This window comes from Lichenostomus cassidix, chromosome 2, assembly GCF_008360975.1.
Source record: "Lichenostomus cassidix isolate B80296 chromosome 2, HeHo_3.0, whole genome shotgun sequence".
NCBI classification, from domain to species: Eukaryota; Metazoa; Chordata; class Aves; order Passeriformes; family Meliphagidae; genus Lichenostomus; species Lichenostomus cassidix.
This window is the reverse complement of record NC_139482.1, coordinates 4,892,706-4,918,039: the sequence shown is the minus strand read 5'-3', so window position 1 is coordinate 4,918,039 and position 25,334 is coordinate 4,892,706. Positions and strand designations below refer to the sequence as shown.

The 25,334-nt window shown below is 44.9% G+C and overlaps 1 protein-coding gene across 7 annotated transcripts in view; it reads right to left on the bottom strand.

Moving 5' to 3' along the window:
* The window catches only part of LOC146440753 (sodium channel protein type 5 subunit alpha-like), a 209,788-nt gene that overhangs the window by 179,687 nt on the left and 4,767 nt on the right, over positions 1-25,334 (bottom strand). Inside the window, exon 1 of one of the 7 annotated variants that reach the window (XM_085050195.1) lies at positions 23,848-25,251. The exons of the other annotated variants lie outside the window; for them this stretch is intronic. The gene's annotated coding sequence lies outside the window, so the exon portion shown is untranslated. Of the gene's footprint in view, positions 1-23,847; positions 25,252-25,334 lie in introns of those variants that run through there. 7 annotated transcript variants of the gene reach the window in all.

Genomic DNA, 25,334 nt, shown 5'->3' with positions numbered 1-25,334 from the left:
AAAGGGGGTCACACAGGTTATCCTGATGCTGTCAGACTCACCAGACTCACAAATCCACAAAATATTTTCTGTCTTAACATTTTGTTTCTACAGATTATAGGGGTGTTTGATATTTGGATTGTGCAGTTACATGGGCAGAAGTTGTTTTGAGGTAATATTTTTAAAAGTGGAGTGAAATGTGGGCTGGTGGCAGCCATGACTCCTGGAGGATCACAATGAAACAATCCAAAACAGAGCTGAAAGTGCACATCTGTCCCACTTCACAGCCACTTTCCTGCTCCAGGCTTGGGCTTGTCTTGCAGAACATAACAAAGTCTATAGTGATTTTAAAAGCAGAACAAGTGGGATGGCACTATTCTTCTCTTCCCACACAAGTGTTTAGCCTGCCTCCAAAATTTTCTTTCTTGTATCTACTTTCCTTCCAAAATTATTCCCAAAACTGCTAACTCCAGAAATGCTGTCTTGGATCCCAGCTCTCTCCAGTCTATCTCTACTGCCAAAGAAGAGAGAAATGAAGTGGGGGAAAGAAAAGAGGCAAATTTGGATGGGATTTCACAGATTCCCCTTGTGCACATCTCCAGATATATTTCACACCCTCCAGGGGCCTATCAACCATCCTTTATATAGGACTATTGTATATTAGATTGCTCAATAACCATCTATGGTGGGTTAATCCACTCTGAGGAGGATGCAGTTAGAGAGCAGCTTGCTGGGCACCTGGCAGCCACACAAGGTTAATCCCCACCATCCTCTATGGCAATCATGCCTCTCACTTTTCTCCAAGTCACTGAGCTGCAAAGAAACTGAAGGATGTCCTGGAAGACATGGTCACAGCAGAGCAGATTGGAGCTTTGCACTGCAGTCTTGAGCTTCAGCATGACTTAGAATCATGGAATCATTTAGGCTGGAAAAGACCTCCAAGATCATCGAGTCTGACTTCTGCCTCACCTTTCTGTCCCCCACAGGGATGTTGCTGGCAAAGAGAGCTGTGGGAAATGCCATCACAAAGCTCACAGGAGAGCCTGCAAGCCAGCCCTGAGGCTCAAGCAGAAGAACATCAAGCTTGAAAGATCAGACCATTAAAAGCATTACTGATCCTCTCAATTCTTACAATTTGTAATTCTCCCAGATGAACTGAAATTAAATTGAATATTCACATTAACAAAGTAATGGGAAATCCCAGTTCACATGCTTCACATTTAGCCTCACGCTGGCTAAAAAGAAGAGTTCTGATTTACCTTAACTCCTTTCTCCTTACATACCCAAAATGCATCTCAATGCCTGGTCTACTTGTATTTGTTATTCATAATCTGAGTTCATCTTCACAAAACTGCCTCCAAACCCAGGGCCAGGGCTGTTGACCACACTGACTCTGCTTGTTCTCACACCCCCATCTGCATTTGGAGGTTGTGACTTAAACTGGCTTCCCTACAAACAAAATACAGAAGTTTCCCTGTGCATGTCTAAAAATAGAATTGCAATCATCTATGCTTCCGTTACTTTAAAACTAAATTTATCAAGAGATTATTCTTCCGTGAGGTTTAGCATAAAAGATGTCTTATGTTTTAAAGTTCAGTCATTTCACAGTTATTTCTGGGCAGAAAATCTTATGGATTAATTTTATAAAGAAGCTCAATGAGTTTGGGGAGCAGAACTCCTTTTGGTGTAAATGGTCCCAATAACTCTGCAGTCCATCAAGACAGTTTCCAGGTATTTTTGTAATATTGTTTGTTGTGTTCACAGATAATGTGCAGCTGAGCACCAATAAGGTTAAATATAAAAGGTTATAGTTCAGTTTCAGAAAAATCTTCCAAGTAACAGTTAAGTCTGATGACTGAATAAGGAGAGGGGAAAAAATATAATTCTCTGGGGGTTTTTATTTGTTTAGTTTCTACATTAGACACTTCTTTGAGTGCAATTGATTTTGTAGTTTCCTCTGTAGTTTCCAATTAATCATCCTCCCTCTTTGTGAGGATGTTTTACACAAAAACAGGAGACAGGAAAACATTTCAAAATAGGGAAATGTGCTTATAAAACCACAGCACTGGTATGGATATGCAGAAGTGCAGGTTCTGTATGAAACCACCCTTTGTAGGGGAAGGGAGAGCAGCATTGCCTGTCATGTGGAACAGCTGACTGCAAATTTCCTATTGAAACCCTATTTCTATGGAAAAATGCTTTTCCAATAGAGAAGCATTTAAGTAAAGAGCGTCTACTTTGAGTTACAAATTTCTTCCTGCAACAAAGAAGCCTCCAAACTGAAAAGGGAACAGATTTATCAGAGAAAATCACCATTTTTCATAAATGGGGGAAAGAAATACTTTCTCTCCAAGAATGATGGGAAACAGGCCAGAAATCACCCTAATCACACCCCATTGCTGGTTCTCCCACTAGCTTGACTTTTCTTTCTTTGTGTTTTTAAAAACATGAAAAAAAATCAGGAATTTTACATAGTCATCTTAAGCATATATAAAAATGAATTTGGAAATTATTTGGTTTTGACCAAATACATTATATCTCTTTAAATCACAAAGCAAAAAAAAAAAAAGTGACAACACCTATTCAAACCCAGGAAAACATGCTTTTCTTCTACAAGTCATCATTGCAGCCTCATCCAAACATAAAACTTTTGACTGAAGACAAGGATCTTTTGGAGCTTCGAATGAGTAACAACGGGATTATTACAAAAATAAATAAAAGATGAGCAAGCTGCCACTTAAGCTATGGATTTCCCACTGCAACAGCTTCAAAACTTTCTTGAAACACAACAAATTAATAAAAAAGGGGGAGGCAGACGATATGGCTCTGCCTAACTGATAGCATGAAAACATCAAGCACTTTGATTCAGATGAATAAATAATGATGGCGTGTTATCCAGGAAACAGAGCAATGCCAAGTCTGTTTGATCTCAGACCAACTGTTGGGTAAAAGTATTCTGAAATGCTCTCCTGGGCACATGGGCCAGTTGCATCTCGGCTCTGGGACTTTGGTTATTTAAATGGGGCTTTTATTAAAAGAAGGAGTCTTGTCCTAGAAGAAATTTTATACCATGTCACCTTCCTGAGGGGAAACTCCAGAGTTTGTCAGCTTATTCAGGAGGCTGGGGTTTTAAGAGGGAGGGAGGGAGGCATCCTCTGCTATTGCTTTCTTACATCACAAATTGAGATGGAAGCAATGGGAAAAGAAGAAATGAGGGAGACTTGTGCATCTTGTCTCTTGCATTTCAGGGCTGCCCCAGAAGAGCCAGGAAATCATCCTCCCTGCAGCTTCCAAAGCCCACATGAAGAGCTGTGAAGCCCCAGGAACATCTCTTCACCCTCATCACTGCACAGCAAGGAGCACTGCCCTCATTTCATGGCTGGGAGCACATGCCAGCCTGACTTAGGTGAACAGGATGCTGAACACTCAGTGCCAAGGCACAGGGAGTGGACAACAGGCCTGGGGATGGACATACTTCCTTCAGCACTCTCCTGAGGTGTCCATGTGGCTGAGACAGCATGTGGTACAAGGAAGTTTTGGGGATGAACCAACTAGAAACTCTCCCCTGACTCCAGCTGACCTGTAATCCCCTTTGTTTCAAGCTGTGCTTTCAAGCCTGAGATCAACCCTTAAATGGCTGACAGATGAGTTCACTGCAGTCAACTTTAGACAGCAGAAAGAGCTGCCTTCTCCCAGGTCAGTCTGACACAACCCACCTTCTCTGAAAGGGAGAGTCCATCAACTCCCTGATAGCCCCAGCATTTCATACCCAGGAAAGTTATCTCCCTGTCCTCCTCAAAACATCTAAAATCCACCTGAGTTTACAAACATCCACTGCCCAGGTGGGTGTCCCTAGACTTGTTCACCTTTTTTCAGTATCATTCCCCCATTAAACACTCCACTGGACTCATGGTTCCTGCCCTAGTAAACAGGGATTTGGGACCCTGAGAGCTCAGCTGAGAAAAAAACCCCAAGCACTAGTGCAGGAAGCGTGAAGAGAAAATGCTCCAAAGCTTCAGCTTCCAGTAAACATATGAACTATAGCAACTGCCAAGAATTATGACTGAATGACATTACATCCAGCTCCTTGCTCTTATTAAAAAGTAAGCCTGGGTATCCGATGGGCAGATGGGCAGCACCACACAATCTGCTCTGATCCACCATCTGAGCTTTAATGGATGCTCATGGGTTGCCACAAAGCAAAAGTTTTCATCTTCAGGAAACACATGGACTCTACAAACAGCTGGATGTTGGGATTTGCTGGAGTTTGTAGAGCGAAGTGTGGAATATTGGAATTTCAGAGAGTTTTTTTGTATGGTCTGAGATGTGATGTCTTCCAATCTTCCTACTACAGAGGATATAATGGGCCCTGATCATTAGTTTTAAATAGAGGAAGGTAATTTGCACTTTTTTTGTTGAAAGCTAATAGTCTTGGAAAATGTTAAACTGATGATTTTTTTTTTCCTGACGAGCATGAGAAGTGACAAAGTGAGATCCTTGCAAAAGTAGTAATATCACCAGGATACTCCATGCAAATCTTGAGAGACCACCTCTAGCAAGATGAGGATTATTTTACATTTATAGTCCCTGATTTTACAAAATGTCAGCTTTCATAGCTGGGATTGGGTGCAGGGCTATTGAGATCTTTGTGTGACCACACCAGTTGCCCTTGCCCTCAGTACTCTCTGTTAATAATAGAAAGTTGATGTTTTGGAGACTGTGAACATTAACCTGATTTTAATCAATCAAAAACTTTTGGCACTATTAGCTACAACCCTGAGCTGTAAGAAGACTATCTCTGAACTACATATCTCAAATTTCCAAAACTGCATCTGATCCAAGGTGGGATAAATGGGCAGAAGAATACAGAAAGGAAGGAAAATTTTAATGTGGCATTCTCTAGAAATATCATGAGCCTTATTGTGCTGTGGGGTCCAAAACTAAAATGCACTGACAGTGTCAAATTTGCATTCTCCAGATTTCCCCTCTGGAAATGTACTTCAACCCTGTTGCTCTTACCCTGAGCAGTGGTGCTATGAGTCTTTGTTGGGACTGCTCAGGTTTTCCCCTTGCTTTTATAGATGTTGTTCCTTGCTGCACATCTTAGCAGAAAGACAGAAGCATAATTTATTAGGAGGGATGGTATTTTGATCTGTGACCATCAATAAGTCTGTGGCCTTCAGATCAAACACCATTATCAAGACGTCCATTGAACTGGAAGCAGCATTAGAGGAGAGACAGCTAACTCAGCATTAATCAAGATTTTTTGTTCTTCCAGTATCTGAATATTTCTGATAGCACCAAACATCTGGCAATTCCAGGCAATCCCATACTTTTTTATTAAGGTGGTCACATGGGCAAGTGATGTTTGATGCTGCACTGCAAGAATCACACCCCAGACTGATAGCATAATCATTTCTAGGGTCCAATATTTGCACATCAAGATTCAGAAAACTATGCAAATATCATCTAATAGCAAAAGTGCCTTGCACTACCAGCATCAGAATTTAGACAAGGTACAATATGCATTTAGAGGCCAGCCCAGTGTTCTGAACAAACCCATTAGCAGTCTAGTCAAAATTTCAAATATAACCAGCATGTTTGCTTCTCTTTCTGACCACAAACTGCTTAACCTCAGTTAAAGCCTCAGTTTAACCATCCTCCACAGCATTTTAAACCTGGAGCTCAGATTGCAGCTGTGTTGGCCAGCTGTAAGGACAGCATCCCCATCACTGCTCTGCACAAAGAAATTGCAGGTCTGGCTCTTTCCGCCTCTCTTAATATTTATGCATCTGGTCTGGCAGCATCCATCATCAGGGTAGCCTTAGCTGGTGCCCCAGAGGGATGAAATAATGGCAATTTCAAGAAGAACGAGAATGAGGAGGGTGGGAGGGAGCTGCTATAAGGAGTCTGTCAGAGTTAGGTTCTATCAACCACCGGAAGGAAAATAAATCACCACAAATTAGAAGCAAAGGAAAACAACGGGTGTGAGCTTGTTCCAGTGGGGGGTTGGGGTGGGAAAAGCATCTGGCAGAACCTTGTGCAGAATATGCATTGCCAGGGTATCAGGGCCTGGGTAGAGACAAAGTAATTTGTGATGGGCATTGGGAACTTTGGGAGTGGGCAGTGATTGACTCCTGGAGCACAGAGCGTGCACCCACATCTCCCAAAAACCAGCCCAGCACAAGCAGGGGCAGAAACTGCCTTTTCTCAGCCTCTGGAGAGCAAGTCACCAAAAGGCAGCAGATCTGCAGCTCCCAAGAGCAGAGGGAATGTCAGATTTCAGCTGGGAAGCTGCTTTCTGACACAGAGCTGCTTTTCCTGCCTGCAGTGGGACAGGGAATTTCCCCCCAGCTGCACAGTCCTGATGGAGCAGAGCTAAAGGCAGCTTGGTCCCTCCAGGACAGCAGGATACACACAGATAATGACCCTTTTTAACACAGTGCTTCGTTACACACATCACATTAATTCCCTCCTCCCAGACTCCTCCAAGCAGGAATTTGGCTGAAGTTTTGCTGCATCGTCAGGGGCTTTAGATTAACACAGACAAAAAAGTAAATTACTAATCCTGAGGACTAGGCAGGGTATCAAGCATTCCTTCACCATGTTAAGTGCCCAGCTGAGGAGGAAGGGCAAGGAAGGATTTCCAACTCTGCACAAACATTTTGAGCCTCTAAATTGAAGCCCAGCCCAAAAAAATCCTGTTGCTATTTTTTGTTCTTTGGCAGATTGTTATTTTGCCACTAGGCACTGGACAAACACACTGTGGATTGACAAAGAGCAGGTCAGTGTGTGAAGTTATTTATCTATTCCACCAGCAGGATGAAGGGATCCCATCTTTCCAAAGCTTTTTCCCTGCAGCTCATCATCCTCTGTCTCCCCATATAGAAAGTGCAGCTGCACCAGGAGCTGGGCAGGACATGCTCAGAAGGTCTGAAAGCCCCACCAAGCACCAGGTGAAACCTCTTCCTGGCAGGTGTGGACTGAATCAGGTGTCCATCATCTCAAACAACCCTTTTACCCACTACCTCCTCCAGATTCCTCCAAACAGAGTTCAAAGCACTGATTCTGAGCCATGAAACCTCTCCTCCCTAAGAATGCTCAGAAACTACCAGAACTCCAGCCCTGCTGGTGCAGGGGCACAAGAAAGCCTCACCAGGCTGCCAACTGGAGCTCATTCCCCATCCTGCTCTTCAAAGCTGCCCTGTGGGCCCCAGCAATGCTTTGAAGAAGTCAGGCACTGGGACAACAGGGATGTCACAGGAGCAGGAAGGGAGGGAGGAACACTACAGCCCAGTTGGCTCACTGGATTTGTGTATGGGGGTGGCAAGTTCACAAACAGCTATTCCTTTTATTTCTGGATTTCTGTGTCTGCTTGAAAAGCTGTACCAGCTCTGTGATATAAACAGGAACACAGAACAGGAACACAGAAAATTGGGCTAGAAATGCCAAGATAACCAGAACTCCAGATCCTAACCTCATACCTTTCCTTCACATTTCAAGATCCATCTCCAGCAACATATCCGTCTTTAGCTTGAAATTAAATTCCAGGTCTTAATACCTTCACAGGCTTTAACTATTTTTCTTCTTGCAACTGAGGCTGACTTTTGTCCTAGCACTCTTCTCTCAGATAAAAGTTCCATCAAAACCAACCCCTTTCCAGCACTCCCCCTGCATCATGGGACCACAATTGTTTGCTCTGAGATGTGCACAGGGATCAAAGGGCCATCAGCTTTGCTGTGCCTGCAAAGTGGCATCCTCTTATTTAGAGTACAAGCACCTCATGGGCTTCCCCACCTCCCAGAATGTGCAAACCTTGGCTGCACTGGCAGATTCTAGACTGCAAAATGTTAGCCACTGTGAAAAGTGCCACTCAGGGGTATATTTGGGGCTTAGATAGACACAGCCTATTTTCCCTTCTCAACTAAAATATTTCCATGTTCACACCTTGACTGAGGAGAAGCAGCAGAGTCTTCATCACTTGCTCAAGGATAAAAAATAACTTGGCTTGTCTTGCAGCCCCTCCACAAACAGGGACAAATCCGTGGGGTTTGTCTCCTGGCAGCTTAATCCTTTTGTGGGCAAGGGGTGCTCAGATATGGGCAACACTGAGCCACTTCACACACACCAGATTTCAGCTGCTGAGCCCAGGGACTTGGTGGGAGGGCTCACATCAGTGGGATGATGACATCCAATATTGCAGGTGTAGTGTAAATAAACAGAGCAATGGAGAGTGCCATTTCTGTTTATGCTGCATCACTCCTTTGTAAATACTCTGAGCTTTTAGCATTAACTACCCCAGACAGTGAAAAAAAGCCAGGATGCAGAGAGGACATCACAGGAGTCCTTGCACTAGTTTTTGGTTGGTTTTTTTTTCCCTTTTTAGCCTAGTTTCCTGAGGAAAAAAGGCTTATCTGGTCATGCTGTCTGTCTTTTAATCCCTTCTAATAACTTTTGAATCCATTGGCCAATTTCAACCACATTTGAGACAGAATATTTCAGACATACTAAACTCGTATAGAAATTGAGAGCTAAGCAACATAACTCAGTGAGAGTTTGTGCCTCTGTGGTGCAACTCAACCCCTTATCCATTCTGAGAGCTGGAAGTCAGCATGTCCATCAGTTTAGGGATGGAAAGGAATCCTCAAAAGCCATTGCACACATTGCCATTTAGCCCCAAAAGTGGTCAGGGAGAGCCCATGGGCTTGGAAGGGTGAGTTAAAGATTAATAGGCTAGACCCACAGGAAATTATGCTGAATTAATTTTGCCACTCTCCAACCAATGGGAGCTTTGTTTTTCCTGTTTTAGGATAATAACCTCAGAAAAACAGAATCAATGTGTCCGTGCAGGGATTCATATTGTGGCTTCCTCTCTTATCCTTTTCTTGAAAGAGTAAAGTCTAAAACTTAGTTCCTGAAGAATGGAGGAGACCAACACTGACAACATGAATCAACCCCTTAAAGCAGGACCATGCAGAATGATGAGACCATGAAAGCCACTCAGCTCTGCTTTGGGTTCAGGGGTAATAACTTCATGCAAAGCTTCTGTCCAGGGCAGCAAAGCAGCACTGAAACACCCCCAGGAGCCTGATGGTTGGGCTGAAATCCTATTCTCCCAAGGGCAGCATGTGGTGCATGAGAGCTGCAGAAGCAGCTTCTAGATTCACACACACTTTAAGCTTTATTTCCCTGACCACACCACCACACTGAGGATCTGCACCTTGAAACAGGACTTTGGTGTCTTAACAGGAGGTTTTGTGCACTCAGGCACAATGTGATGAGAGCAAGTTTTAAGCCAGGAGCAGAAATATCTCCCCAAACTCTTGTGCCCTTGCTGCAAACGGGTGCAGACAAGCACAGGACTGACAGAACTTTTTCCCACATGGCAAGCTCAACATGTTTCAAAGCTTACACACAAGCACAAAAAATAAAAAATCCAGCTCAGCTGCTCTATATCATGAGAAATGGCTGGTGTGCCCAGCACACTGGCAGACTGCCTGGCTACCAGCTGTGGGCTGACTCCTAACCCTGCTAAAAACAGAGGTCTGCCAGTGGACACAGTGCCACAGAAGCTGCAGAAAACAATGCCTGCCTTTGGATGAGCCTGAGAAACCACGATCAGGGCCAAGGAGATGAACACAGAGCTGAGGTTAAGGCTTTAGGCAGCTGAGATCTCTCTGCTGTGGATAGCAATGACCTGGCATCCTGGAAGTCGATAGGAAAACCCAACCCTGGGTTCTGCCTGGAGGGCACAGAGTTCAAAGGACTCTAAACTGGCCTGTGGCCAGACTGAGAGGAGTGTTTAACCGGGTGCCTGCAAGATGCATTTCAAACATTCCCATAAAAATGCCATTTCCATGTAAGTCCTACACAGGCAGGCTTGCTCCACTCCTCTCCCAGTTAAGGAATGCTGCAATTATGCCCACAATGGGAGATCATCTTCCTGCTCAACAGCCAAGCTGCTTTCCCATCAGTCAAGCTCTGGTTCTGCAGGCAGCTCTCACCTCAAAATCAGCACCTGACAGGCAAACCAGAGCTGCTGCCTCTGAGAATTGGAAGGACAAGGATTCAGGTGTCAGGAAGGCCAAACTACACTTGGAATTGTTTTTTTCTGGGTTGGTCAGTGCAGATCTGAAAGCCCTGTGATTTTCAAGGCCACATCTGCTTACCCATCTCTAGGGTTTGGGATTTACCCTCTGCATGTCCTCCAAGTCTTGCCTTGAAGGCAGCCTCAGGGCTGCTATCAGGAGACAAGTTAGTACAAACTTTTTCCCCCCAGGATAGTTCATCTGCTTGCTCTTTCCTCATCATTGTCACTTCTGTATTCCTTCATCCTGTGAACAGATCTGTTCAGGTCAAGATGCTGAGAAAAATCTGGATGGCAAAGTCAAATACACCTCAGTTATGTAGCTCCACCATGGAAGCCAATGACACTCTGCTTTGCAATCCTTTTCCAAGAGGTGCAGCTCACTTGTCTCTCCTGGAACTGACAGGAACCTTGATGAAAGTCAGATGATTTTACCCCCAATAAGTTAAAACAGAGCCAAGTCCAGCAGAGAACTACCTTCAGTGCTTTAAACAAAACTAATGTGGGCTTTTCTCTTTGTCATCTTGTCTGGCATGTGTCCTCTGGGTCAGTTGTGACCTGGAGGATTATTTCTGCCTGTGTTGTAGAGAACTTTCTCCCTTCCTTTCCTTTCCTTTCCTTTCCTTTCCTTTCCTTTCCTTTCCTTTCCTTTCCTTTCCTTTCCTTTCCTTTCCTTTCCTTTCCTTTCCTTTCCTTTCCTTTCCTGTCCTGTCCTGTCCTGTCCTGTCCTGTCCTGTATAGAGAAGGTATGAAATGGAGATCACACCAAGTTCCTTCAGGTCTCTGCCACTGCAAGGCTGCATTATTACAACACACTCAACCAGGGTCTAACTTTCAAGACTCTTTTGTCAAGAATATCGTGAGGCAATCTGCCTTCTGACCAAACCACACCTCTTGAGTGCATTACACACAAAGTGCTCACACATCTCCCTGCTAATTCACTCCCGTGCGTCATTCAGCAGGAAAGTCCTTAGCAACAAACTCCAAGAGCAATTCCAGCCTCAGTTATGCCAGTGTTCTGATGCAGCTCTCTGTGATGGAGCTGAGCTGCATCCATAGGACAGACCCCACCTCTGAAATTCAGGCACATTTGGGAAAACATCTCCCCTCAATCTCGGCTGAATTTAGAGTGAGATGATTAATGTCTTTCTCTTCATTTACAGCTGAACGCAGATTTCCCCTTGGCTCAATTTCTGAGCTGCCATTTGGGATCTGGAGACAGCTGCTCCTGTGCCTTGCCCTGCCCAGGAATAAAGATTGGTCCTCTCTTAACCACAGCAAAACAAACCTCAGCTCTAGGGTGATAGGTGTCTTTTAAGTCCTCATCACAAAACAGTAGATAATACTTGAGGCTTGACTTAGCACTTGGGCTTGATCAACACCCAGTCCAGAGGAGGTAGAAAACACAGCATAACCTCCATGGCATTTCACATCTTCACCTTTTTCTCTCCTGTCTAAGCAGCAGCAGCATCTGCACAGACAGGAGTTGGTGCCCAACTTATGTGCCAGGAGGAGCTGCAGCTCCCTGCACTCACTGTTTATTGCTAATGCAACAAACAGCCTTGGGTGTGCAATATTTGTTGTGACAAGCTGGAAGAGGTCCATGCATCAGATGATGAAGTTGTTCTTGCTACCAGCAGGTACAATTGTCTTTTCTGCTGAACTAGCAGCATGCTTTCTTCTCCATTTGCTCTTAACTTCTTCCCCTCTTTGACTACTTTTTAAATATTTCACAGATGTTGTACTCCTGTGGCTAAGCTCTCCAGCACATTTTCAGCAGTTTTGCTGAGTGAACATTTTTTCTGAGTCTACATGGGGCTGGGATCAGGGTTAGAACCACTCATGCCAGCATGCTTTGAATGCTCTCTTGTTCCTGCAGCACAGTCTTGACAAGCACAGCTAACTCCAAGCAGAGAAAACACTGAACAGACCCCAGGAGAGCTCAGTTCTGAGCACTGGAGAGCAGCACAGACCTCGGCTGAGAAACCCAGCAGCCCTGAAGACAAAAGCTTTCCTGTGTTTCATCACCTGAGCAGCACATTTCAGCCATCCCACATCCCAGAGCACGTGGTGAGAGCACAGATGCTCCAAGTTCACCCAGAACCAACGCAGAGGCAGAGGCACCTCCCGGCAGTGTCTGGGGTCACACGAGGCCACTGCCACACACACTGTGCTTTCTCTGCACCTGATTTACCTGTAAGGGATGCTCACACTGCTCCAGCCTGTGAAAATCCTGAATCCACTGCTGTCTCTTGCAGTGGGAGGTGCTTCTGCTTGGAAGGAAGCAAAAGCAGGATGAGGGGGATTTTCACCTAGGCAGAATTTGATGCAGGAGTGGGAAGGTTTGGGGAAAAAAATAAATGAATGGTGGTGAAGACATAAGTTCTGGAGAGCTGTGGATGGGAAGATCCTTCATTGGGTCCCTGGGACTGGAAGGGGCATTCTGGAGCTCTCTGTGGAGGTTTGAAGAGATGGATAAAAAATTTGTTTGTGAGTGCATGGTGTAGGGCCAACCCTTTGCTGTGTCATTTCTACAGCACTTTGGGCGTGCAATTTACCCTCAGTTCTTCCTCTGTAAAGTAAGAAAAACTGTGCTACTTGTGGTGAAAGGATGTCTAAATAAACACTTTTTGGTGGGTTTGGAGTTTGGCTTTTTTCCCCTTCTCAAGTATCTCATTTTCTCTTCACTGAAATCCAGGCCCTTGAATTTGCGGCCCAGTTTGGCAGTGTCCCCAAATGCCAGGTACCTCATTCAGGCAACTCAAAAGTACCCAAGGCAAATAAAACTCTCAGAGAGATCTCCTTTTCCCATTCTCAAGAAGATACAGGCTCTCCTCCCTGGAGTGCTATTTCTCCTCTCCAAAATTATTGTTCCCTTAGCCTGAGCTGCTTCAGCCCTTCCTTTGGAGGTTATCTCAGGCCAGCCCAAGCTTCCTTAAGGCTGGTTGAACTGGGAGGAACTGCTGAGCTTCCCAGCCCAACTGGATCAGTGTCCAAGCAGCTCTGTCTGATCCTCACTCCAGCCCTGTGGTCAGTCTGACTTGTGATTTCACCCATTTCCACCTCCTGGAGGAACAAGTGAAGCCTCACCTACAATAAAATCCAATTTGGACAATCAAAGCCCTGGTTCCTAAAAAATAACACTTAAAAATCATGGCAAGTAACATATGTGAACATCTCCTTTAACTTAAAGCTAAACATGTGACCTGGTGGTGACAGCACCCAACAGTGTCACATTGTCATCTACACATGTTACCTCCCTGATACAAATTTTTTGCCGATTCCAATATAAAATTGCTACTTTGGTAACAAAGGAGAGGCCTTCAGATTTTCAAAATACAGGCAAGTTCCCTATGAGTTATTCAGGCATGGAAGTCACTGCTCATCAAAATAAGGTTTTCTCAATCTATATTTAAGCTTTTCAGAAAGTGGCCTTGCAGCCAAGGTGATACTGCCTGGATCAGCATTATATACATGGAGGGAAAAAGAAGTAAAAAACTGTACCAAATGTAAAATGCTGATAGCTGTCAAGAAACTTTGTAAAGCACAACAAACAGCAGACATTCACTTTAGCCATTTGAGGCTGTAGAGTGGGAGAAAAGGCCAAAACTAGGAGCACCAAACACACACAAAACATAATTTAGGTTGCTAAATATTCCACTGAGGTAAAAGCTTATAGGGCTAAAGGGATAATGTTAAAACCCATTATTTTGGCTGCAAGACTCCTGGTCTCAGCAGCGCAGGGAAAGGTGAATCCCAAAAGCTGTTCTTTGTCCATTTCTAACCCGGAATTTGTCAGATTTGCCATTAGGAGCAGAGGGGAATGACTCACAGCTTACCACATCCCCTCCACTGGAGTGCTCTGTGTGCACACAGCAAGTCCACAATGGAGCATAAAGAAACCCATGGCCTGTGTGGTGATGGGGACAACAGGGGTGTCACTCCCTCCCTCCATCCCCCAGTTCTCCACAGGATCCAAACGCCAGCACTAATTGACCTAATTTCCCAGTCCTCCCAGTCCACAGCAGTGTGATTAACCAGCTCTCCCCGTGCAGGGGATGGTGTCATGCTGAGCACACCTAGGTCACACAGTGCACAACCCCATTAGAGATCCCTGGACCAGCTCCAAACGAGTAAAAGCATCCACAGCCCATCATACAGCAGCACACAGTGATAGTAGGTCAGGTCCTAGAAGCAATAAAACCACATTAGCAGCATGTAAAACTATGCTAAGTAGCCTCTCTGGTTTTGCCCTGGAAAAAAAAAAAATTGCCTCCTCCAGTAGCTCTTTACTGCAACCATTTACAGGAGCACCCAGGATTTTTTTAGGTGCACAGCAAAAGCTCTCAGGGCTTTGGCTGCCCCTGGGTGCAGTGGGATGGGAGGGAGGATATTGACCCTCAATATCTCATCCCATCAGCCACAGAGAGATCTGCTGCTCTTCAGCAGAGTTCCCTCATGCTTGGGCTCTGACTGCCTGCTAGGTGCACAGGGCAAGAGGATTTGGGCTGCTGGAAAAAGTGATGATTCCCTGGGGTTAAGGGCACTCCTGTCTCTGAGAGCACAGGAACCTGACTGCTGCTGAACTGAAGGGAGACACTTGAATCCAAGAGTAAGATTCAGAAAATCTCCAGACTAAAAATACTGAGCTTCCCCAATAAAGTCAGTGAAGGACAGCTTTCCCACCAAGGCACGTTCATCATTATTCTTAATATTTCTCGTTACTGTGGGAGCACATAAGAAAGGTAAATGTTCCCTGCAACAAGGTGCTTACAAAGAGCCTAAATTTATTGCACAGAATCCATGTTTCTTCCAAGGAACACCACCCTACAGCTGATACTGGGATGAAAGGGAACCCAGCAGAGATTGCACTTTTATTACATATTTTTCCATCAAACAACTGATTAAAGTTTGCATTCCAAGTACAGCTACGCTCTAGGCTTAATAAAAATCTTCTCATTTGAAAGTCATTTCCCTCCCCTGCATCTGGGACAATCTGCAGCACAAACCAGAAAATATTAATAAATAAATATGCATCAGCCCAGAGTTCATGTTCAGTCAAACACAGGACTTGTGTGTCTTGCCAAGGGACCCCAGCATCAGCAGGTTTGAAAGACTGAATTCTCATACTTCCAGTAAATGAAAGAAAACCTCACTGCTTCGCAGGGCTTCAGTCATGATTTGAGAAGTCATCCTTGCTCCTCATAAACCTTGGTGTTCAGCTCATTGATCAGGGCTGTAGCTCACCTCCCAGCCTGGCCTTGCCCACAGAGCACAGAACTCCTGAAACCCTGAGTGTTTCAGCCCAGCAAGAGTGTGTTGAGGACAGACTGAACCAATGATGCTGTTTTGTTGCAGTCTCCAGCTAAGGATGAAGTCAAAGAGGAGCAATTCACTGCTCACCTGCAGAAGGACAGCGCCTGTGGGATGATGACTCTGGTTTTGACCCTGCTATCATTTTCCCAAGTCCCAGTTATGTGTGGGCTGCCAGCAGAAACACAGAAGATATCACAACCACATTTCATGGGGGAGAGGAGGGTATTTGCAGTTGCCATCAGGTGACATGATGTGGGAACACCTATCAGACTGTTATGTATCAATATCTGGGGGGTTTATAACCCACCTTAGTCTGTCCCTGAATAAAAGGGATGAATCAAAGTTTAGTGATGTGAAGCAGGTCTGTTTTGCTGAGGCTTTCTGCAGAGAAAGGTTTTCACCCTTAATGAGATGTTGGGGACTTTTCCCTTTCTTATTTTTCCAGTTGTCTCCAAATCCCTGCTTCATCATCCTTCAAATCCCATGTTGGCCATGCAATGCAGAGCCTGGGAAGTCACTCTCCCTGGACATTGAAGAGCTCAAAAAAGTTGTTACCTCCTATCTTATGATAACCAAAGTGCTGCAGACATTCCAGAATGCAAAATGCTTCCTTAAAAAAAATAATAAAGAAAAAAGAAAGGGTTTCAAGAATAACGTGATAAAACATAACACAGGTTCTTGTATTAGAGTAGAAAGAATCAGTGACAAAACTGCAGCTAGAGGAATCACTGGCCTTTCTAAGGGCAAGAAGGAACTTTTCAAACCCATAAGGAACAAAATGTATCCTTTAAGTACCGCCAGGCACAACAGCACAGAAAGGCCAGAAATGTTCAATACCTATTTCTGTTCTGTACTGGGGAAAAATCCATGCAATGGAGCAATAATATGCTGAGAATGACATTTTGCATTTAAGAGCAATAAAGATGAACAAAAGAAGTACAAAATACCCTGGTTTCTTTAGCCAGACTTTCTATATCAACAAGTTATGATAATGGAACCCAAGAGTTCCTACAGCTTTGGCCAAGATGTACTCTGAATGTCAATGTTGCTTTCCTAAGTATTGGGACACTGTGGTAATGCACCAGAAGAGAACCACAATTGTGGCAGTGTTTTATGTGGATAAACAGAAATATCTGAGTGACTGAAAACCTCTCTGCTTGCTGGGGGAAAGAGCAGAAGAGCTGATGCAGGGCTTGGTTAATCAGGGCACTGTGACAGAAACTGATGGGAGCATTACCCCGTTTCAGTTCTGAGACCCAAAACACAAGGGTTGTGCTGACAAATTAGAAAGGTTTAGGGAAGTATCATTAAGGACAATTATGGGCTGGAAATCAGGCTCACAGTAAATGCTGCAGAGAGCTCGATCACACTAAAGAAAATTGAAAGGGATGAATTAATCACTGTACCAGCAGCCTTGGAGAAACACAGCTAAAACATTACTACTCCTCTCCTTATTACAAAGTACTATACATGCTGTCAGAATAATATAGAAGAAATCCAGTGGTCAAGAATTGGAACAAAAAAATATTAATTAGGCATAATGTGCACACTTTAATGAAAATCATTTAACCATGGTTTACCAAAGACTGATAACCTACCAAAGACTGAAGGATGAAAAATCCATCCTGCTCAATTCATCTTTTCTTCACAGTACATTCTGTAGCTACTAATATTAAACAATACTAATTATGAAGAGCCCTCTGCTATTCTGGAGAGACAGTAGATGATCACCGTTTTATTTCATGGCTTTCTAATCTCTAAATTATGGGGTTGAGCCTAATTTTTCCAGTCTTCTTTCTTTTTTATCCCACTACAAAACAAACACAGGCACAAGCCAAAATCATGTACTTGGGCTTCAAACACCACAGGATACAGTGTGCATGGAGCTCTGCTATGAAATGTGATGGGAGGGAGGAGAAAGCTTCCCAGATAAAAATAAGCAGATGCAACAGCAAGAAGTAAACATTACTGCAAACATCTAGACAGGCTCAGGGTCCCTTGGTGGGGAAAGACGGCTCAAATCTCTGCTCCCTTTCTGCAAGTGTCACCATGCCACACCACCTCATTGGCACCCAGCCTTCCAGGGAGTGGGAGATAGGCAGCCTAAAAATAGGCTGTCCTCTCTTTTGGCTCTTCCCTCCCTCCCTCCCTCCTTTCCCCCCTCAAAGGCACAAGGCTGGCAGTCCAGGGAAAAACATCCAGAAAAGCTGCAGCCTTGGCAGAGCGAGACGGGAGATGCTTCTGGAGAGGGAGGATGGGATGGGGAGCTGTCAGGGTGATGCTGAGCACTGCACGGGGGGTCTGGTCCCTGTCTGCTCTCCTGCTCCTGGGAAGGACTGATTTCCAGCATCTTTAGCTCAGGAGATGCAGCCCAAGCCCCCAGCCCCAATGGAGGTGTGGGGACAGAGCCACACAGCCCATCGGTGTCCCCAGCCAACCCACTGCTGAAGCAAGGCAGCTGCTCTTGGCTCTTGTGGCAGCTCCCACTGCAGCTCCCTCACTGTTTCCTGCTCAGAAACTCTTTGGCCTCCCCTTTACCCTGTGAAGGCCTTTTCTCCAACAGTCCATGCAACTGTTCTTTCAAGGAACCAGCATTTGCAGGCAGCAAAGCCTCACAGGGCAGTTTTTGATAGGAATTTCATTGACAGTGGAGATCCTCACAGGACTTTGATGAACACTTGAACTTTAGTCTGACATTTAAGTGCCTAAAACTCTGTATGAAGCCCAAATTAAAAGATCTTACACTCTGCTATTGATGCTTGCTCTCATATGCAGCTTTACAAAGCTCCAGAACATCAGTAACATTTCAGAAAGCATTGGTTCTGCTTTTAACTCAATATGACAAGTCAAAATCAATTAGAGATTGATCTCAATACTGGTTTGTTGGGGTTTTTTTAAATTTATTTTTAGCCTGCCATTCAGTTACCAAAGTGAAGAAACGCAATCAATGAAGTGAATTTGCTTTGTAGCAAAGCTTCTGCCTGGATTACAAGACATATTGGAAGGTTTCTCCAGCTCCTAAAGACAACAGTGTAAATAACATTGCTTATTGAATTCTGCAGAGTGCTCTAACAGCAAGACTGATGGGTAGCCTAATACATTGTGTAGTTGCTATAAGCAATGATCTCCCATGCTAATCACAACTTTCACATTCATTAAAGTTGTAGGAACCTCCAGATCACGTACCAGGGAATGATTCAAACACTTGCAAAGCTTACTGTGAATACAAGACTCGCTTTCAAACTGGCACTGGGAAGAAAATATTCAACATATTTGACATCCCACAGACCCAAATGTGCAAGGTGCTGCTTTTTGAGTCCTGCCCTGGGCATGTGGACCTGCAAAACAGAGTGTGTGTTCAGCTGCCACGATTTACAATCAGCATGAAATGATTGTGCTCTGCATTCAAGGTGGGACTCGACTCTGGACCACTGAAGTGAGAGGAGAAAACTCCCTTGCAAGGCCATTCCTCCAGGTCATTGCTCAGGTTGTTTCCTGTCTCAGCAGGATTTTGGGTTACTACCAGAAAGGGATAACACAACAAGCACGCAGAAGTTACGGCAGAGTTTCTCCTTGGCCACCCCCAGGGACCATCACACCACAAAAACAGTGCAGCTGGCAGCAGCCCCACCTTGGAAAACAAACCTCTCCAGCCCAGGGCTGGCTGTTGGCAGCTGTGTGGCTGTGCATTGCTGGTCAGCAGCACTCCCTGCCTTGCAAAGCTGCTGTCAGCCCAGGGATGAGGAGCTGAAAATCAAAGTGCTCAAAGGGAGTGCATGGGATGGGGAACCTCCCTTGAAAAGACTCAGCTATACAGCAGGAAATAGCCTCTGCATTTCAGGGCACAAGGGCTGCTGGAACTGATGTGGGTAACACTGATAAACCCTCCAAAATATGTTTTTAAACACCTTCCTGCTGGTTGTCGCAAACTAGCAGCCCTGAAAAACAACCTCTCTGACAGAAATAAATCTTCTTACCTCTACCACCCACTGCAAACCAAAGCAAGGCACTAGCTTGCCACTCAAATACACCATTTTCAGTGCTGTGTATGCCAATGCCTGTGCTTTCCCTGGCTCCATGTGACTTTTTAAACTCTAAAATAATGTTTCGTGCAGTTCCCTCCTTCTCCTTTCCTCCTAGAGGCAGCTGGGCCACCAAAGCAAGGACACTGTAGAGAACTGGGCACGGCTCATTCCATGCCTCTGCACTGGGTCTGCCAGCGACATCCTCACGATGCTTCCCAGCTTCACACCACGTCGTTTATCCTTTGGGGTCAGAACACCCTGTTTCTGCTCATCTAGAAAAAAGGCAGCCAGCACACATCCATGTCGCTCTCCAAGCAAGATCCTGAAGGCTTTTTCCAGTGATCAGCTCTGAAAACACACCTTGGACACAAACACCTCATTCAAGAAAGGGAAAGCAGAATTCCAATCTTCACCCGTTGGCAGAGGGTGGTTTGGTTTTATCACAAGCTGCTGCAGAGCGAGGCGAGGAGGAGGAGCCCAAAGGTGGCTCTCAGCCACCTCCATGCTCCTTTGATCCCAGGGCCATGCTGGCCGCTGGCCAGTCCCTGCTGTGGGCTGTGTTAATCTGTGCTGGCCACGGGTGCCTCCCGGGAGGCTCGGTGGCAGCTGGAGATTAGCGGGGTCAGGGACACCCTCCATTTTCCCTTCCTCACACCACTCGCAGCGATGGTTGGGGAGAGACAGGCAGCCTCCCTGCATGGTGCACAGCAGGCAGAACATCCTCTGTGTGATCCTCTCAGCCTGGTTTGCACCAGCTCCTTGCAGTGGCTGGGCACTCATGGCCCCTCTGACACTGATGCCTTAAAGCTGGTAAAAATAAGAGGCAGGCACAGCAGCATAGGGAAAAAGGGGTATTAACTTGGTTTTAATAGGATCCTAGGTGCAAAACTCATCAAAGGTAGAAGCACACTGAGAAGCACACCGCATACAACACATATACAAATTTACGGACCTAACAAATTAGAATATCTACCTAAAATCCCCCAATAAGAAACTTATCAAACGAAGGAATTGTCATCCTATTCTAATTAACCCCCAACCCCAAGCAAGACTGCAGCCTAGTTTACAAAAGCATGTTCCAGAGAGGAGGCTCCGTCCAAGGTTGGAGCCTCTAGTTTTGAGATAGTAGGGATGGTTCATCTCCCCCCCAGAGAACCCCAAACTAAGCTAAATATCAGACTACAAGGGTTATAAACATGTAGGGTACAGGGAGTGTTTGTGAAGGGTACAAGGAGAGGAAAAGGGTATTAAAATGTATAAAAATGTATAAAAAGAAAAGTCAAAAGCCATCAGGCATCAACACCACCTCAGATAGGTCAGTTCCCAGCAAAATGGGGAGTATGCCACCGATGGAGCTGGAAATTGCAATTTCAATACCCTTGCTTCATTCCTGATTTTTTTAAATATAAATTTATATGTGTATATATGCATATATAAATAAAACGTATATATTATGTATAGTTATATATATATAATGCACATAAGTGCCAGTACAGTCAAACATTCCCCCCTGCACACAGGAAGACTCAGCTGCAAAGCCATGGGGTAGGAATAAAGCAGGAGGGCCATGTCCTCTGGGACATCATCTTTGTCCCTCTCTCACCTCCTCCAGTCTTTCAGCAGAACCAGGCTCTCTCCCAGCTCGAGGCACCCTTGGTATCCAACTCCTGACACTCACTCCTCAGCAGATGGTAAAGACCAGTCCACAACCTCCTGAAGCCAAAAGGGATCTCCAGAGGGCTTGGATCCAGCACTAAATCCAAATGACGGAGACTTTTCAGATTGTTTCAAAATGCACTGAGACCCCAGGGCTTTGTTTACAAGTTCCCTTTTAAACTTTACAATTACAGCCTACACCTGGCATTACGTGATCTCGTGAACCTGGCTGGTGCAGGTGAAGCAGTCACAGGCCTGTCAAAGGGACACCAAACACAAACCAGATTATAATATGGAATAAAGCAACAAAAATTCCGTAAACCCACATTACTGCAGTAATGCTGTCCCCTGTGCAACTCTGGTGGATTTACTGATGTGTACTATGTGGCTTGGTCACCCCACAATCACTTTCTTACATGTGATGCTCCTGTGGGTCTCTCTGCTCTCTATCCCTTAACAGCACTTGCAAAAGCCAAATATCCCTTAGTCCTGAACCTCTGAATCATGTTGCCCAGTGGCTTCAAAAGCTAGAGAATAAGACAGATGTACAACAGTAAACCAATGGAGAAACCAAGCAACAAAAGATGAGTTTCAATGGCTTATGCAACTAATGGCTAAATACATAGAAAATCAGAATTTCCTGTGCAACAAAGGCATCACGCTATTATTTCTTTCTTAGATTTAACAAATCCGAGTACTAAAGAGATGCAAAAGACATTACATCGAGCATACTAGTTAATTAAAAACCACCTAGGAGACAGCTTCAGAAAATTCCAGAGAGGGAAAGATGTTTCAAAATGTAATGTCAGATCTCAAGAAGTCAAAAAGAGCTTTACCTTTGGCTTCATCAGGCTGTGGATCAGGCCCTTAAAATAGTTCTGGAAATGCTCCAGAAGACTTATTTCAGCTACATTTAAGCTCTGCGCTTTGCAGCTATTCAGTAATTTTCTCTGTTAGTGTTAAACTGTCCAGGGGACTTTTCTGCTCGTAAACAAATCCTCCATCTCCCTTATGTCGCTTTTACATCGACACTGCATCACTGACTCCAATAAACAGTCTCCTGATTCACCCTGTTATGAGACACTGGGCAGAATTAGGCACCAGAGATGTGTCTAAAAGCCTTGGTTTCAGGTTCTGAACATCACTTAGACTAATTAATAAAAGAAAACCACAGCCCAGAATATTTCAATGTTTTCGGATCATAACCTCATGCGCAGCCACTTGCCTTGTTCCCAGGAGTCTACAATCATCATTTTGGTTCGGTTTTTTTCAGTTTTGTTATTATTATTTTGAGGGTCTTTTATGCCATTCTCTATTTTTTGGTGTGTAAAAAGGCAAAGTGTGACCCAGTGCAGTGTTTCCAGGTCCTTTCTGGCCTGTCCTAAGAAGCAGCTAAAAAGCTTTACTGGGTCCGGACTTTTGAGCACACAACCCTCAGAGCAAGACCCACCAGCCCAGCACTGCTCAGGATTCACAAGACAAGGAAAACCCCAAGAAACTTTTAACAAAAAGAATGATTTTTCCCAGACTTAACAGCACCCAAAGAGCAGTGCTATGTTTCACAACTGCCAGAGAAGTGAAGTTCTTCAAGCCAGGGTATCTGTACACCTTGCAGGTGCTCTTTCAGACACTGCACAAACACAACAAAACTTTTGGGGGTCGTCAAGTTTAGCAAACTCAATGTAACTCAAGCAAAATTTCCACTGAGGGCAAGGGAACCCAAGAACCCAGAGGTTTTCCTAGGAAGGTTTCTACCCCAGTTTCATCCTTATGTGAAAGACTGAGAGAATCAATTCAAAACTGCTTGAATCCAGCAGGAACAGAGTATGATGGCCCTAGAGAAAATTTGTTCTAGAAGCAGTCAAGTACTTCTTTACCTAAAGTACTACTATAGAAGTGTTACAGAAGGATGGGGAAAGGGGGAAAAGCAAAGAAGGGATTTATTTTGTCTTTATCTTCCCTTATTCATATGATAATTGCTTTTTTTTTTTTATTATTATTATTCCTTTTAGCTATGACGTACGGTTTCATAACAACTATTTACTTTTCTGCCTTTATCTAACAGCTGTCTGCTGAGAAAGATGGAAAAATAAACCAAACATGTTAAAACCAAGAGAAACTAATCATATGCCATGTATAATTGCGGGCTATATTTAAGTCTTTGTACATTATCTTTCAAATTATATTTAGTTTCGACAGGAGGGGAAAAAAATCCCCCTTACTTTCTAAAATTAGCAACAGAATTTGTATATTGTTTTCAAATCCAACCTCTCTTCCTCAGAAACTTTTGCCAGGGAATAATTAATGTCTGGAGACAGGGAATCTGCCTAGATCAGATGTATTTTGACATTGGCCCACTAACGGTCACCTAGAGCGAAAAACGGGGGAAGTCCTCGGGGAGAGGGCTGTGCAAATCTGGATTAGCTCTGCTGAAGTCAAACAAATCGATCTGGATTTACGCCGGCAGAGCCGAGGAGAAGACTCATCCCTGCGTTTGATGGAAGGGAAGAGCTGCGAGGAGCTCGGCAGAGCTGGGGAACTTTGCCAGGAGCTGCAGCTCCGGAGGGGTGATTCCCTGAGGGGTGATTTTCCAAAGGGTGATTTCCCAAGGGGTGATTTCCCAAGGGGTGATTTCCCGAGGGACCCACGGGACACCACGGAGCACTGAGCGGGAGCTACACGCGCATCGAGAGAGATCAGACCTCTCGACGTGAAACACTGTTGGAAACAGATACGGGAGGGGGGGAGAAAAAATTTAAAAAAAAAAATTCTTAAGATACTTGCAGTGCTTCGCAGAGCCTCTCGCTGCAGACACGGCTGGCAGTGCCTTTGCCCCTCTAGCAGCACGGGAGTGTCGCAGGCTGGGGACAGGGCTGGGGACAGGGCTGGGGAGGCACCGGAGGCGATGTGACAGAGAGAGGACAGCGCGTCACGCCGAGCTGGCTGGACTAATATGGGGAGCAGCGACAGCCAGAAAGCCGTCCGGGAGGGAAGGACAACCCCTGTAACACGAGAGGGAAGGGGAGCGGGCGCACACCCGAGGGATTTTGGAGGGTTTAGGGCTTCCGAAGGGATGGCACTGCCGGCGGCACCCGGGGTGGCAGGGCTGGGGCAGGGGGGTCTGTGCCCCGCAGCACTCAGCGCTATTAAACGCGGCGTAATTACCCCGTTATAATCAGGCAGGTATTTTAGAGAGGCTTTAGTGTGATTTTATAATTGTGCATTATGTAACGTGCTAGCGGCGTGTCAGGCCTCAGACAGCACTGAGTGTCTGTCTGCAGGTCAGGCTGTGGCACTTTAATGATGCTGCTTTCTCCCATCCCCAAAACCCGCCTGCTAACTCTGCTCTCCCTAAACCTCTGCCCGCTTCTGCATCACGGGTTAAAACAAAAACTTCATCACCGAGCTGCTCCTCTTTATGAGCTTTATCATGTGGAGTGGGCTTTTTTTTCTTTATCATCAGGGTTTTTTTTTAAAGTTCATATTTTCTGGGATTTCCCAGGGGCAGTGTGTGACCTTGCACAGCCCAGCAGCAGAGACACTCCTTGGAGGACCAGAATGGGCTGGCAGTGGGGCACAAAACTTGAGCTGGATCCTACAGGGGGGAATTTTCACTCACTGGAAATAGCCAGAAGTGATCCCCTCTGTGCTGCCCTGTTTTTTGGTTTCCCAGGACCAAGGGTCTGTAAACCTGAAGCAAAGCTTGTCAGAGCCAACATGCTGCAAGCCAGGTGGGAGCACCAGTGGTGTATTCAGCCTCTAACAAAACTGTCCTTTTTGGGATGGGAAAGGAGCCATTCCATTATGACAAGGGAATGAAACACAAGGAAAATCACTTTCAGTCTTTAAGAATGGATTTTGGCCTAAAAAGTTAATCTCTAATCTATCGTCAGCTAATGGATCTTAAAAAAAACTGCCTACAGACAAGTTTTTCTATAGCTTTATATCACACTGACCATTTTGTTTTCTCTAAAGCCTTAAAATCAGCAGGGGAAAAAAAACCTCAGCCACAACTGTCACCTCCCAAGACCCCTTAACCCTAAAACTTGGCTCAGTGTTCACAATCAGCCTTCAAATGCCATGAATGTTGAGACCGACTAATTTCTTCCAACACACCTTATTTCTGTCCATGGTCTGCATTCAGTCACCTAACTTTTACACATTCACAAATAAAACCAGTACAACTTTTAAAACATTCAATACTAGAGTTGGATGCTTATTAAAATTAATAAAGAACAAGTTGCAAATATATTTCAAACAATAACTTGAAG